The sequence below is a fragment of the Lineus longissimus genome, chromosome 12 (genome assembly GCF_910592395.1).
Source record: "Lineus longissimus chromosome 12, tnLinLong1.2, whole genome shotgun sequence".
NCBI classification, from domain to species: Eukaryota; Metazoa; Nemertea; class Pilidiophora; order Heteronemertea; family Lineidae; genus Lineus; species Lineus longissimus.
This window is the reverse complement of record NC_088319.1, coordinates 17,398,952-17,412,664: the sequence shown is the minus strand read 5'-3', so window position 1 is coordinate 17,412,664 and position 13,713 is coordinate 17,398,952. Positions and strand designations below refer to the sequence as shown.

The 13,713-nt window shown below is 42.2% G+C and overlaps 2 long non-coding RNA genes across 2 annotated transcripts in view; both read left to right on the top strand.

The window, feature by feature from the left end:
* Positions 1–4,389, top strand: part of LOC135497031 (uncharacterized) — a 61,717-nt gene extending 57,328 nt beyond the window's left edge. Inside the window, exon 3 of the long non-coding RNA XR_010448754.1 lies at positions 4,301–4,389. This is a non-coding gene — a long non-coding RNA (uncharacterized LOC135497031). The remainder of the gene's footprint in view (positions 1–4,300) is intronic.
* A 48-nt stretch (positions 4,390–4,437) lies between these two features.
* On the top strand, positions 4,438–9,549 carry LOC135497030 (uncharacterized). The gene is made up of 3 exons (XR_010448753.1): positions 4,438–4,843; positions 5,899–5,972; positions 8,187–9,549. It is a non-coding gene; the product is annotated as an uncharacterized LOC135497030 (long non-coding RNA).
* The last annotated feature ends 4,164 nt before the right edge of the window (positions 9,550–13,713 follow it).

The following is a 13,713-nucleotide window of genomic DNA, read 5'->3' as shown; positions in this document are numbered from 1 at the left end:
CGGCCTTCCCTGAGGCTACATCTAAGTGGGGGTGAGGCACCTCATAAAAAACACACCCAACCCTCCTTCCACCTACGTGGTCCATTTTTTGCGACAAATAATCGTTAGACGCCTCACATCTGTCTCTATGGGCGCCATAAGGCAGCGGGTAATATCATGGGTTTTAAAATGTGAAGGAGTAAAGTCGTAAAGAGGACTTCCGATCAAATATACGATATTCAGTACTCTACTTCCTATTTGTTAACAGTCTACTATGAGTGTAATTGAAAACCTGTCATATTTGATGAGGTAACGCCTTAAATGAGTGTTAAGAAGATAAAGTACACGTTTTACTCTCTTTTGTTGAGTGTTGCCTGGTCATAGGCTGTAAGTCTTATTCACGACCTGGGCCGAAAAAGGGCCGAAATTTAGCGAATTTGCGTCATAGTAATTGCACTACGGCAATAACTATTTCTATTCACATGCGACACAGGAAAATGCACTGAAAACGAGTGGGCTTTTATATGATGAGTGTATTACTATCAATAGTACTTTAGTCAAGCTCAAGCAGTCTCCATTCTCTTCCTCCAAGGAAGCATGACTGACCTTGTACCATACGAGCATGTTGACAATTTTCCTATTTTTGCTTTTTTCTCGTTTTGTGAATGAGCACTGAAATTATCCTGCGATGGTCCTTGACACACGTACTTGATGACCCGACCTCATCATACTCCTGAGTGCTGATGGTCACAGTGGCGACTGACTGTGATCATGTCCATAAACTGTGGCCTAGCCATATTGAATTCTACAGCATCCCATTGTAGTATCGACTAGCTACTACAGCGCGTGTCCTCGGCATTGATTTCCAGGCAAAACTAATCAATAATAGTGGCTGGGTGACAGGTGTCATGAATGACCTTGTCTGTGTTATTGTCGAGACGGTGGAGGTACGGAAGGGAGCACTTATTAAAAGTGATGGATGGTTTCGGGGGCCTGAAAGGTGCAACAGATAAACGTGTACGCTGATAAGTAATGACAGGTGATATCATAAGAATTGTAATCGTTATGTGTGATGATGTGCCATACGTTTCCAACGGGCTATCAGAGTATGGCCACGGATATGTTGAGCATGCCTGGTTAGCTGTTGCAGGCGTCACTCACTGCCCATCGTCATCAGAGTCGTCTCGTCAAGAATCTTCTGCGTCATAAGATAAGGGTAAGGCGTGGTACCACCACCTAGACAATCCGAGGAACAACAATACAACGTTCTCAGATTGGTCCTAACTGTCATTCTCGATTAAGTCGTCCAAAGTGCAGCCTCTTCTTGCGAAAGGGTAACGCAGCATCACCGAAGGCCGCGGATGGCTCATTCATTGACAACTTAGTACGAGGATCCACACCCAGTTCCCTAACTGCACGAATCACTTAGATTCGACCAAGGAATATTTCTAGCTCCTAGCGCCAATTGTCTCCCTAGGTTATCTGACTAGTTACGGGAAAGCAATGGTAAGCTACTGTCCAAAATCTCTTAAAACGCCCGACCTTAGAGTTGAGCTCAGTCAATCATGGTTTCCCCACTCACCCAAAAGAACCACTGATCCACTGACCAAGCAATAACGCGCCTTCAGAGTTCAAGAACCTCATCGGAGACGGCCTTGTATCCTTGTACCCTGTCGAGCTATCGATCGCATCCCTGTTATGTTTATAAATATATACGATCGACCGCGGCTGTGTTCGTCTGGAGTAGCTATCGCCAGAGACCTTGGCATTGACCTTCAATCACAGCCCTCACGGGGAACGCTGGAGATACAGGGGATGTCAGCGGAATCGAGAATCGCATATAACTTGGCATATAACTGTCTGTGAGGACGTAATGTGCTACCTTCTTCTTTCAAAGTGCATGTAATGACTGGAAGCCTCATAAAGATACTCATTGGTGTGATCGGTTCAATTCCCAAGACTATATCCTCGGAGAATCCAAATCAAGAGCCTCTGGTTGACCAACAAGATGGCATGATGCCGTTTGATCGAAAGTAGCTGTTGCTAGTCGTCCAATGCATTCCTATCTTGACAAGAAACTCTGGCTCGGCAGGTCAACGGCCAACAGACGAATCGATGAACTTGGCAAAGTTGGCGACTTGCTGTAATTCTGTGACACCCTGACCTTGGACACTCAGAAGCCACTCAAATCACTTGTCTTGGCGGCCGCACCTCATTGAGTCTGACATGTGTGATGTATCGATCATGGCCGCAGCAATGTGAAGGATTCACTGAACAGAGGAAATGGTCGAGCTTCTCGTGATAGCTCAATCTCTACGCGATGTTATTAATCAAAAAAGTATCTGATTCAGTACTTTAGTGAAGCTTCACAAAAGTACATTTTGATACTATGACGATGTTAAAAGATGATATGGAATATGTGACATTTTTAAATCTGGGTGGTTGAAATGTCTTAGTTTTATTGTCTAAATGATCCATTGTCCCAAGAACATACGTCAGGTGTTGTGTCACACAAAGAAGGGGTGAGTGGTTGACAGAACTGTTCAATGCAAAAGGTTAATTACTAGTATTATGGTGGTAAGCTGTTGGTATGAAAAGGCCATTGTCTGTTCAGGGTCTCAGTCTTAAAGTACAACAACAGGTTTTCTACTGGGCATGACTGGAACGCACTGGTGAAGGACTGTAATATTCTATTATCGCCCTGTGATATTGGCCCAATTGTTCTTTGAATACAGCAATTAGCACTGTCAGGTGATATTTAAAAATATTTCCATGAATCTTTCTTGTTTCCAATGAGCCGACACAAAAATTATAGAAACAGATATAAGTATATAGTGCCGTGTTCGACTGATGTCTCATCAAAACATGAAGAACACGTTTTTTTCTTGAAAACTTGGGACGATGGATGTCTTGACCTCTTCGGCCTCTTCCTCCTCCCGCTGAGAGACCCTCCTTCCTGGGCCCAGAGGGCTACCATCCACCTGACCAAAATCTCACAAACAATCCTGGTACATGCTAAAGTGATAATAATCTAATGTACTATTGGCAGTTGTTTATGGATTGTACGAGATTTGCCTTTGTGAGCGTCTGAAGGCCAGTCTATATTTACATCTTTGTGGTACAAGTACGTCATAAGGAGATGTCATCCACCTCATCAGAAAGTGCGGATGGCATTCGTATCATTGAGTTGAACTAAGTCATGAAGAGCTCCAGCTCTTTAAACGGTACAGAGGTTGAACACGTTTTCAGCTTTCGCATTTGAAAATTGCAGGAGAGCTGTTTTTTGCTCCCTGGGTTGGTTTTGGAGAGTTAAATCACTGGGGAGTGATTAAAGCTCTCCAAAGTATGAATATTGGGGGAGGAGCTGGAGTATGACTCTTAAACGTGCCAAGAGTCAAGGCAACTGTGTGGCACATCCATGGACTCCTTGTAAGCGAACACCGCAGTCCGGCTTAATGGATTGATATCACTAATGCTTTCAGGTTTATAGGTAGGCGTAAAGTTAGTGACCATGACCTCTTTTTGGTCCACCTTAACCTTGTTCTTTCATCAGCAGTCTGAGATATCCATTCTGAAATAGATCTGCCATGGTCTCGGCAAGCATATATCCGATTGGACAGTATCGATTAATTGGCTTTGTACAGACCAGTCAAACGCCCTTTTACAAATCCATCCGATAATTGGAACCGTCTGGTCTGCGTGGCCTCCGGGTTATATTCTATCTCATTCCATTAGGCTCACAGAGCCACAAAGACGTCGACTTAACCTTCTGTCCTCACCAAAGCCCTTTGATCAAGGAAGAGCTCAAATCAAGGGAAGCTACTCGTGGCTAGACGCTAAAGCCTGGGCGCTTCCTACGGCTTTTATCCTAATACCGCCTTCACTTTGGTCTGTGGCCTTTATACTCTGACTACTCTGTCTGACTCGGCGAGCAGTCTGATTGGGGATATATCTGGCCAAAGTAAAGCAAGGAACCTATCACGATCGACCGATAGGTGCCACTGTTAGTTGAGAAATATGTCTTGGGAAGTTATGCATATCACTTACTTCAACCATGAGTGTTGAGTTTACCTAAATGTTGTCATAGTGTTTATTTGTTACAGTGTTAAAGTAGAAAACGATACTTAAATCATAATTTCTACTCATCAAAAGCTTTAAATTCAAACAGATGGCTATTATCCATGTAGTCAAGTCATCAGTCTGTTATCTATTATGTTTGTATCTGCTGGAAGTAAATCTGGCTGAGAACGAATGTCATACGTCAATGGTTGGATGTGAACTATCGAAGTTCTTTAATGTCAATATTGAATATCTATTTCAGTCAGTGACAGCCAGACAAAGGTGGTCCAAGCACAGGACTCGAACGATCACCACGGCCGATCATATTAGGAGCGACATCCTTAATTCATCAGATGGATTTATATATACAGGTACACCGCCAGAGGACAACTTTGGAAGGGGATATAGAATTTACCTCAAGGTGCTGAAACTAAGGCTGAATATTATCGATCTCTCTACACTGCCAGAAAAAAAGGTTTCAATGCGCAAAACAGACAAGGCAGTTCTTATATGTCGACTGGAAATGCCGTGTTGAGGTCACTTGTCCTTCCTACCTTCCAAATCAAGTTGTGGTCCAAAAAGCCTGACGATATAAGGTTGTCAATGGGCGGAGCAAGTGTATGGGGTGACTTGGTCTGGATAGGTTTTGTCTTATTCTAGCTGCAAGCGTTAAGATGTATAGAAAGTTCAGCTGATTACACGTATGAGCATAACTGAGACTGGTGGACGTGACGAACTTCCGTTTCCTCCTCTGGGGAGGTACAGTATGTCTGCATGTTATATGATAGATGGAACTTATCAACAGGTATATATTTTCTATATTGATAAGTAGTGTATAAACCGCCAACAACATCTTTCCCAATAAAATCGATCCATCTTTGTTACGTAGGCCTTCGAGCCCCAGATATGCCGAACTTCCGGTTGTTGCGTGGGTCTGCTTCCGTTGTGCCATCAAGGTTACGTAGAGGTCGTTCATAGTATGTTTCGTTTTCATTTGTTTTGTTCTGGATCAACCGATGAGAAATCGATAACTTGGAAACAAATGACAGCCCTCTAACAATACAGTTGAGCTTTGTGGTGAATGCCACAAATTGCGTCACAGAATTGAACAAGCACTAACAACTCTGTTTTGAAGTAGAAACTTCCCCAGGGCTAACGCAGAAACTACTATGTCAACCGAATATCTCTACGAGCTAAAAGCGATCAAAATTCGATAATATGTAAAAAAAAGCACTCTGCGTTGGCTGTCTGGAATAACAACATAACAAGCTAACGAAAAGAACGAACATGAATGATCATACAGTTGGACCTTGGAGCCTCGATTTTCCATCGATTTGCCTACAAATCTGTCTCGAATGACGTCAGCATCATATTAATTATACATGCAAAACAACGCTATAGTAGAGTTTTTTTAACCTCCATTGTATAGAGAGTGCCATTTAAAGATGGCTGACAATGACGTTCATTGATGTTTTTTAAAACTCAACAAAAAGTGTCTGCATAGTTCCATTGTTGTTTTACAGGTCGAAGACATTTCTTCAGGGTATCGATGTTTTCAATTTCATAAAATAATTTATTGATCGGTTCAGGGGGGTGGAGTTATGTTTTATATAAAGAACATCAACGATAGATAAGGCGATGCCAAATTCGGTCGTATTTCCAAAGCGTTTTATCGGTTTATTGCAACCGACTACAAAGAGTGTGATGTTAGGTTTCGGTTATTCAAACTGCGTGGTAGGTATCGGAAAAATATGCAAATAGATCACAGGGATTTCATAATATTGTAGTAACATTATTTGGCTGGTACAATATTGGGTAATTTGAATAGCAGGCATTCAGTGCGCTTGGTTTTTTTTACAGCGATAACTTCCGTTGGAAGGTGCAGAACGTAGATTCTGGCGCTGTCTACCCATGGTGGGTTCAGCAGTAGCTCGGTAAGTACTTCATCTCTCTTTGTTATGACCAATGTACCTTGAAAGTACTATAAGGAAGCAATCAGATAGATTCCAAACAAAGTGATTGTCATCGAGTGCTATCTTAGATATTAAGCGGCTAGCTCCATTTAGCTCTTAACGGTCGTGGAGTGCGCATAAGTCATGAACATTGAATATGAAGATAGGTCGGTAGGAGTTTTAACTTTTAGACAGTTTAAAAACTTCTGTGAAGTTATCGATGATAGAAGAACTTTTTACGTGTACAGTGGAACCCCGGTAACGCGACCACTCATAAATTTCCTAAAAGGCCAATCAATGCATTATTTCTTTCCATTTTCCGATTGGAGTAAGTTTCTTTCCACTTTCGAGAGACATTGAGCTTCTTTCTGTTCTCTGAAGACAGCTATATAATCATTGGTGCCCTGACCTCCTAATACCCTTCAGAGAAACTAATGAACAGCCCGTTGCCTTAGACGTTCTTGTGACAGTTCATTTGACCATCGAGGCAGATCAGCTCGTCACTCCGAGACACTTATATAAACAATCGTAAAGATCGACCGAAAGAGCTAGACGGAAGCCATAGTATCGACCGCAGGGTCGCTGAGAAACGATGCGAGTCCAAACAGTTTCGAATTTGATTTTTTCGATTCTCGGCCATTTTTAATTGATCCTTGCGCGTTTACACATCAAGGCATCCGTGAGAGGGTATTATACGATCAATTAACAACAGCGAATACTTCCGGTCGTATTTTCAAGTCAGTAGCGCTGAACCGCATCTTTGCCGATGTAATCCTTAGAAACGAGACATCCGGTTTACTGTGATATCTACCTCGTCCCGAACCCTTTACTATACAATGTGGACGCGGTTCCCTGCATGTGATGTTCGGTCATGTTATAATGCTTTAGAGGGGAATTAGTCAAGCATCCTTGATGGCGGAATACCAATAATTGGCCAACATTCCATTTGCCCAGACTTCTTCTCCGTGTAGCAGGCGATACTGACCTCGTTCCCATCGTTCATTGAGCTGCACTATATCCCGGGAACGAAAGACCCGGATTGAAGAGGCTGAGGTCGCAGACGACACTAAGCCGCCGATGGACGTGGCTAGACGCTACCCAGACCCGTGGCCCAGGCATCATACTGGTCGAGGATCGATTGCACCCAGGGCATCAATGCGATATAGTTGTCTGTTGTTTTAGCCACGGCGCATGCAACCAACTTCTCGTTTACCAAGAGTTGGCAATCGAGTTATGGACGGACACTTTTTCTATTGATGTTGGACAAAAACCTAACCCTGGTGGGGTAAAGCAGGCGTTGTTTTAGCATGGCGAAAATCAAGGAGCCGAAACTGGCAAATTTCACTAGCTTGGTAAAGGAGAAAACGTATATCATATACGGGAAACTGGTTTTATGATTGTGCCATTGGATGTAGGCTATCCAGTTCTCATGACTTCCTAACTGAATTTGTGTGATAAGAACTGTTTTTCAACCCACTGTAATGTGTTGCAACTGGAGAACTAAACAAATATAAAACAATCTACAACTGTATTTCGACTTCAAATCATTGGTTCCAACTTCTCTACCTTCCCCTAAGCCCTCAGAGCACTTTAGGAGCTATTATTAAATGTTTTTCTGCCGCTACTTATTTCAATATATAAATCTTGAAATAGAGCAGAATTGTAACAAAGCCAGACAGCGCTGGGAGCGACAGACAGACACCAGTTACAGCCGGAACCATGCCTCAGTCTGGGAGCTTACTTCTTATTAGTTATTCCTGACAAGGAACATATATATCGGTTACTGGAAAAAAATTGTATTATGTATCGTGTATGTTAGTATATCTATTTCTTCTTTCTCTGTAGATACGGTTCATGTTGAACTTTCCAGTCGCGTTAGGGCTAAATAGGGCCTACAATGGACAAGATACAGGCGAAAGTTGCATTTTTAAAGAATCGGGACAAGACTAATCTAAAAACGCTTCATAATTATCTTTCCAGTCGAGCTGGGCTTAGATAAGGCTTGAATGCAGGCGAAAGGCGCAATTTTCAAGAATTTGGACAAGTCACTGATAACAACGCCGCGCCCAAAAGTACAGCTGACACCAACATGACCAATGCCCTTGGAATTGACAAATACAGACATTGGTTATCATTTTATACCTCTCATTATCGCTATGTTTATCGCCTAACGCACTTTATTCCATTTCCTTCCAGACTCCGCATGATAACGTCTGGACCAATCTGCCCACGCCCGCGAGATTACGACCAGATAACGAGATCTCAGAGTGATATTATAATCAATTGGAATCATTCGGGATGCTATTAATTCGTCCCAAGGTTACTCTGTTATGCATCAGATGCGTGTTGCGGTAGTGGTGTTTGCCGATCATTTTGGGACGGGGTTGTTAAAGGGAGATGCAGCAATGACCTTCTTGATTATTATGACATTCACGTACTTCTATAGTCATATAAACGTACATCATGATGATAAGAACTATAACAAAAAGTGCTTCTATAGAAACGATAGATGTCAAAACCGTACGTCAACATTATTAAAAAAAACTATTAAAAACAACAACAACAAAAAGAAAAAGAAAAAAACTTTAAAAAAGTTAATGTTACGGTTTTGTGTCTGTTACGAGTAACTTCACGCTTGAGCGCGCCACTGAGGCCCTCTGAACATGCTAAGTGTATCTCCATTCGATCCTCCCAATAGGAGACTATGTTTCGGATGACTGTGGACTGCTTATGGAGTCTCGTTGACATAAGGTCATCATGGGACCTCACCGCCATCTCTACTTGAAAGCTGTCTCAGATAATGCCCTGCTTATACGACCGATATATACGCAACTATAAAGTACATATGAACCCAGATGGCGCGTGCGCAATGCGAATAATTATGATGTTTATGAATGTTATGGCGCCTAGGTCATTCCTAAATCTTCTTTAATGAGCAAGTTGAAGATGTTTCACCACTGCTGCCTTGAGACCAATTAAGCATAAACCGAATGTTTTGCTGAGCAAACGTGCTTCCTTTAAAATCCCATTAGAGCAACATGTTGTCCAGACCAGTTTAAATCGGTCATCAAAAACCTATCATAGCCTTAATCAGTATGGGTTTTGCGTACAGGTGTATGAATGAACTGTTCATTTTCTGTATACAGGGTGCTCCAGTGGTATTTTAAAGAGGGCGCAGTTTCTCATGCATTTTGTCCTTTAACTGTCCAAGCCGATTCGGCCTTAGCTCTTCAAGCAAAGAACTTATTCAGGAAAACATGGAGGCCTGACTGTAAATTCGCCAAAGACACAAGATACAATGTAAGCCTACTTAAACATCGAAAACTCATGTCTTGGTCGACAAAAAAACTTGCAGCTGGGGTGTTCTCTCTCACTTTTACCAATGTAAAAAACCGCCATAACAAAACACCCGTAAGCTGAGAAGAAGCGTCGGTTTCACGGGTTATACTAAAGTACATGATGAGACGCCTGCGATTTTTTTGCACTTCGAGTACAACAATATTGTTGATAAATTTACAAGTGCAGCGTTTGTTAAATAAAAGTTTGGAGTGGTGTTATCCATGCAAGTGTTCTTCATTTTGTCAGCGGGCTGTGACAGTGGAGCCCGAACTTCTCCACGAAAGCCTGCCGGTGTGACAGCGGATATAGTCCCCCTGGAGTCATAGTCCGGTAGCATTGTATTTGACCAATTAAGCAGCATGATCTATTGTACTGCTAACCCTAACCAAAACATTTAGCAATGCGGGCTGTTGTTACACGGACTATCAGCCCTTGGACTACTATCCCTTGCACACCGGCATGATACGGCCATGGGCACGGCCTGCGCTGTCTGAGGAAACACGATGATTTATACACTATCACGAGTGCACTGGAGGATTTTGTTGTGCCTGTGTAATAACAACAAGAATACTGTGATACGATTACTTTAATCAAATTGAATTGCTTTTACATTTTGCTTGTTTTGCAAACGAACTATAATTGGACACCAAACTGTATTGAAAAGAACGTCTGTCTAACGAATGTTGTGCAAAATCGAGGATGTGTTCTTTAAAAAAGATGAACCTGCGATGAATGACATGGCAGGCACCAAAGAAGTAAATAATGACTTGGTTCATTTTATTTTCAAAACGTCTTTCGACTGACAAAAAGTAGCATGTTCCAGTTACTGTGTTTAAAGTTTCTTTCGTAAGTGAAATTGTCGTCATTTTTATATTTCTAGCTGTCTGGGTCGGCGCATTGTGTGGCGAATTGTGTCCTACAATAAGATAATATTCTGAACGTTCTAGGTCGGGTAAAACCTAGTACTTTTAATGAAATAATGTCTTCTTCCCAATAACTTTTTGAAGAAAACTAGTTACGATAACTGGACATTTCGCTTACCATTGGAGCTGAAAATCAAAAGGAATGACCTTCTTTGCCCCGTTGACGGCGCCGCATCCTATACCCAATCAACTGACACTTGTATATTTGAATTGAATATACGGAAGACGATCAGCCCTCGGCGTAGTGACGGTCAAGACTCTTATAAACCGTGAACTAACCAACACTGACGTTTATCAGTTATTGCCAGTCAAAATATTCAATCCGTGTCTGAGGAGCCGGGAGGTGCGCGTCACTGTTAGGACGATCGGGTGGCTAAATGGATATAAAGCATATACAGAAGAATTTGTGTGTTTTCCTTTTGAAGGCTGGCGAAGAACAGCAACACTACCAAAGAAATTAAAATCTGCCGCTCAGCCTAAAACAACAAACAGTGCTTGAAAATACGGTCAAGACCACATCGGGAACACCCCAGACAATCCCTGCCCTGAAAGCTACTTGAAACACAACATAGTATTTCATATTCCTCCCCTACCCTTAAAGCTTAAGAGCCCTCAATGATTACGGCCTGATATCACCACTACCAAGGACCGACGACTAAAACAGATGGCGGGACGCACCACCACGCCCTTCACATTGCCAAAAACCAAGATAAATCATGCCGAAAAAACCTCAATTTCTCCAAACGAAAGTTCATCTGAGTTAAGCGCTGCTCCTCTAAAAATAGCCCTTGTCCTTGACAAAATTTAACAGCATAATTCACCTCTTTGTCGTAAAAAATGATTAGGTAGCTCTCCCAATAAACACCATTATTCCGTTAATAATCGCGTTATTTTTTTCTGGAGGACGGTCATGAAATGCACTCAGCACAAAGGACGATTTCTGATTGGTTTCCATGAATATCTCTGGAACGCCGTCCCGTAAAAAACGGAGACAAAAGCTTCTCCTCAGTGACCTAATCTTGCGCCGATATAACCTGCGCTGGCCTTGAGAGGACGTGGGCCACGAACAGCTGCGAAACAAAAGTGAAGACGAGCCAACAATGGTAGGTGTCCAGTGTCTGTGTCGCGATCCTCCGAGCACTGGCGGAAGGTAAGGTCTTGCCGCGTGCGCCATGTGGCGTCCAGTGGGTGGGGCGAGTTGCGTGCAGAGCTAATTTTCGCATTTTCGTATTTTTTATCTCCAGGGATTGTTTTTGACGTTAATCCCATCGGCATAAAAACAGGGAGTTCTGTCATTCATGTCATGATAATATCACCGATTGCTGGGAGTAACCTTCGATTGTTTGGGAACGCAAATCCCATTAGAGTTGATAAGACAAGGAGGACTTGGGTCCAGCCGTTTTTTACACGACAATCACGTTTATTTATTATAGTGGCATTGTTTGGTTGGATACGGATACAAAAGACAGCAAGGTTCAGTGACCTGTGTTGGTGTGTTGAAGGAGTTTTAATCTCCTTTTATATATGAGTTTTATCTTATATCGCAGAATAACGACTTGCCTGTACTTTCGATATGATTAAAACTATCAAATTTCCTTGTTTAAACATCTTTATCTATACCTACATGTATAGTTTAAACTCTTAGCGAGACTTCTGCATAATGTCGAGAGCAGGCATTTGAATAGACACAAAAAAATCGATGTTCGCCAAGGCTGAATATATTATTGATGAATACCGCTGCGCCATGTTGGCTATTTTGTGGCAGAGTATAATTCAAATTATCATGCTGCGTTTGGTCGTTACGATGCCGTTGATATTTTCTGACAATCTCACGAAAACTCATCGTAATGCAGCAGAAAAATGAAAATGGCACAGTGCCGAGCCCGTTCGACCCATTTCCGTTACACGTCTTTTACCCGACCCGGGTCGAGCCCCGCAGATTTTTAGTAGTGGAAAAGGGTCTCGTGACTCAGAACACCTCGACCCTGGGATGTCATTTCATTTGACACAATTCTGACGCATAAAGTTTCCACGCACCGCATTGGATAAAAATTTACAATAATGCAAAACATACAAGATAACAATAGAAGGTAGCATTATATTGATGTTGGATGTGAGCCGGAGGAGGCTGAGAGGTGCGTACACCTTCTGTTTGCTGTTCCTGCAGGATGATCATGTTAATATTACGCTGGCTGCAATAGGGCGTTAGGCGGCAGTCAAACTCGGGGGTATTCCATTGTGTTGTGATGCTATTATTCAAATATCGACAGGGGAATTATGCAGTCCCAGCCACGAAGCAGGCTGTGGCATTGTCCCCCATTGACCTGGGGTGTCCCCTCTGTATCATGTATACATCTTTGCTTTTACTAAAGATCACGCATTCAAGGTAGGCTTTATACCAGATGATGCCGGCGTTGGGTGATCCAACCATCGTTGTTTACATACACACCCAAAGCTGAAAGGGAGCTTAAGGTTATGAGCCACGTCGCTTATGTGTGAGCGGGAAAGGGGGAAAAGAAAAAACGGTTATGTTTCAGGTTATTTGGTCTGAATGGTTTGACAGAGGTATGATCAACAAGAGACAATGGATTAGATTAGGGATCTTCTCTCATGTTATTATAGGCCCCACATGCAGATCCGCCTTTTTTGAAGTAGCGCAAACCTTAGGCATATTTGGGATGGATACCGAATGTTGCTGATATTGTCCATAAATGAAAACGGTATATTTTGTTCTATAAAGCGTGAGAAAGAGCAAACTAGGTTTCCTATTTGTTCAAACTTGCAACAGCTGTTTTTTCTTTGGTAACCGTTCAGCAAATACAACATGCAAGTGAAATGATTTTCCGCAGTGTTATTTATTACACCCGGGTTTATAATTCCTTCAAAAAGTGAAATGAAATTTATCATGTGAGCTATTGTTTATGTTTCTGGCGCGAACAAGTGTTCAACGAAATGATATTGAACTTTCACCGCCTCTGACGCAAAGTCCAAGTGAATGCGAGCCAATCTCTCTCTAAGGTATTTGAACCCTCATTAAAAATATTGTTCGAATTTCAACCTTTGCGTTCTTCCCGTCTCGCTGTCTGCTATCTGTATCAGTACTAACGGTATAAGAGAGAAAAAACCCGTGTATACCAGACATGCTAGACGATCGGCGTAAAAAGACAATTTAATGCAATTTCGGATGAAAAATCACACGACTCCGACTGAGCCGCGCGTGTGAGAGGCCGAGTTTCTTTTAAGAGTCGATATGTTCTTTGCGGCGTTTTTTTCCTAAAATCAATTTCGAATTCTAGCAGCACTTAAAAACCTTTTACCGTCTTGTTTTTTTAACGTGGGTTAGTGAAATATGCAGTTAATGAATGTATGGGTCTTCGCTTTAAATGTCAACGTTGCTGATACAAGATAGTTTGCACTCCGGGATCTTTACTTGTCTTGACTTTGCCGCTTCGCTAAAGTAC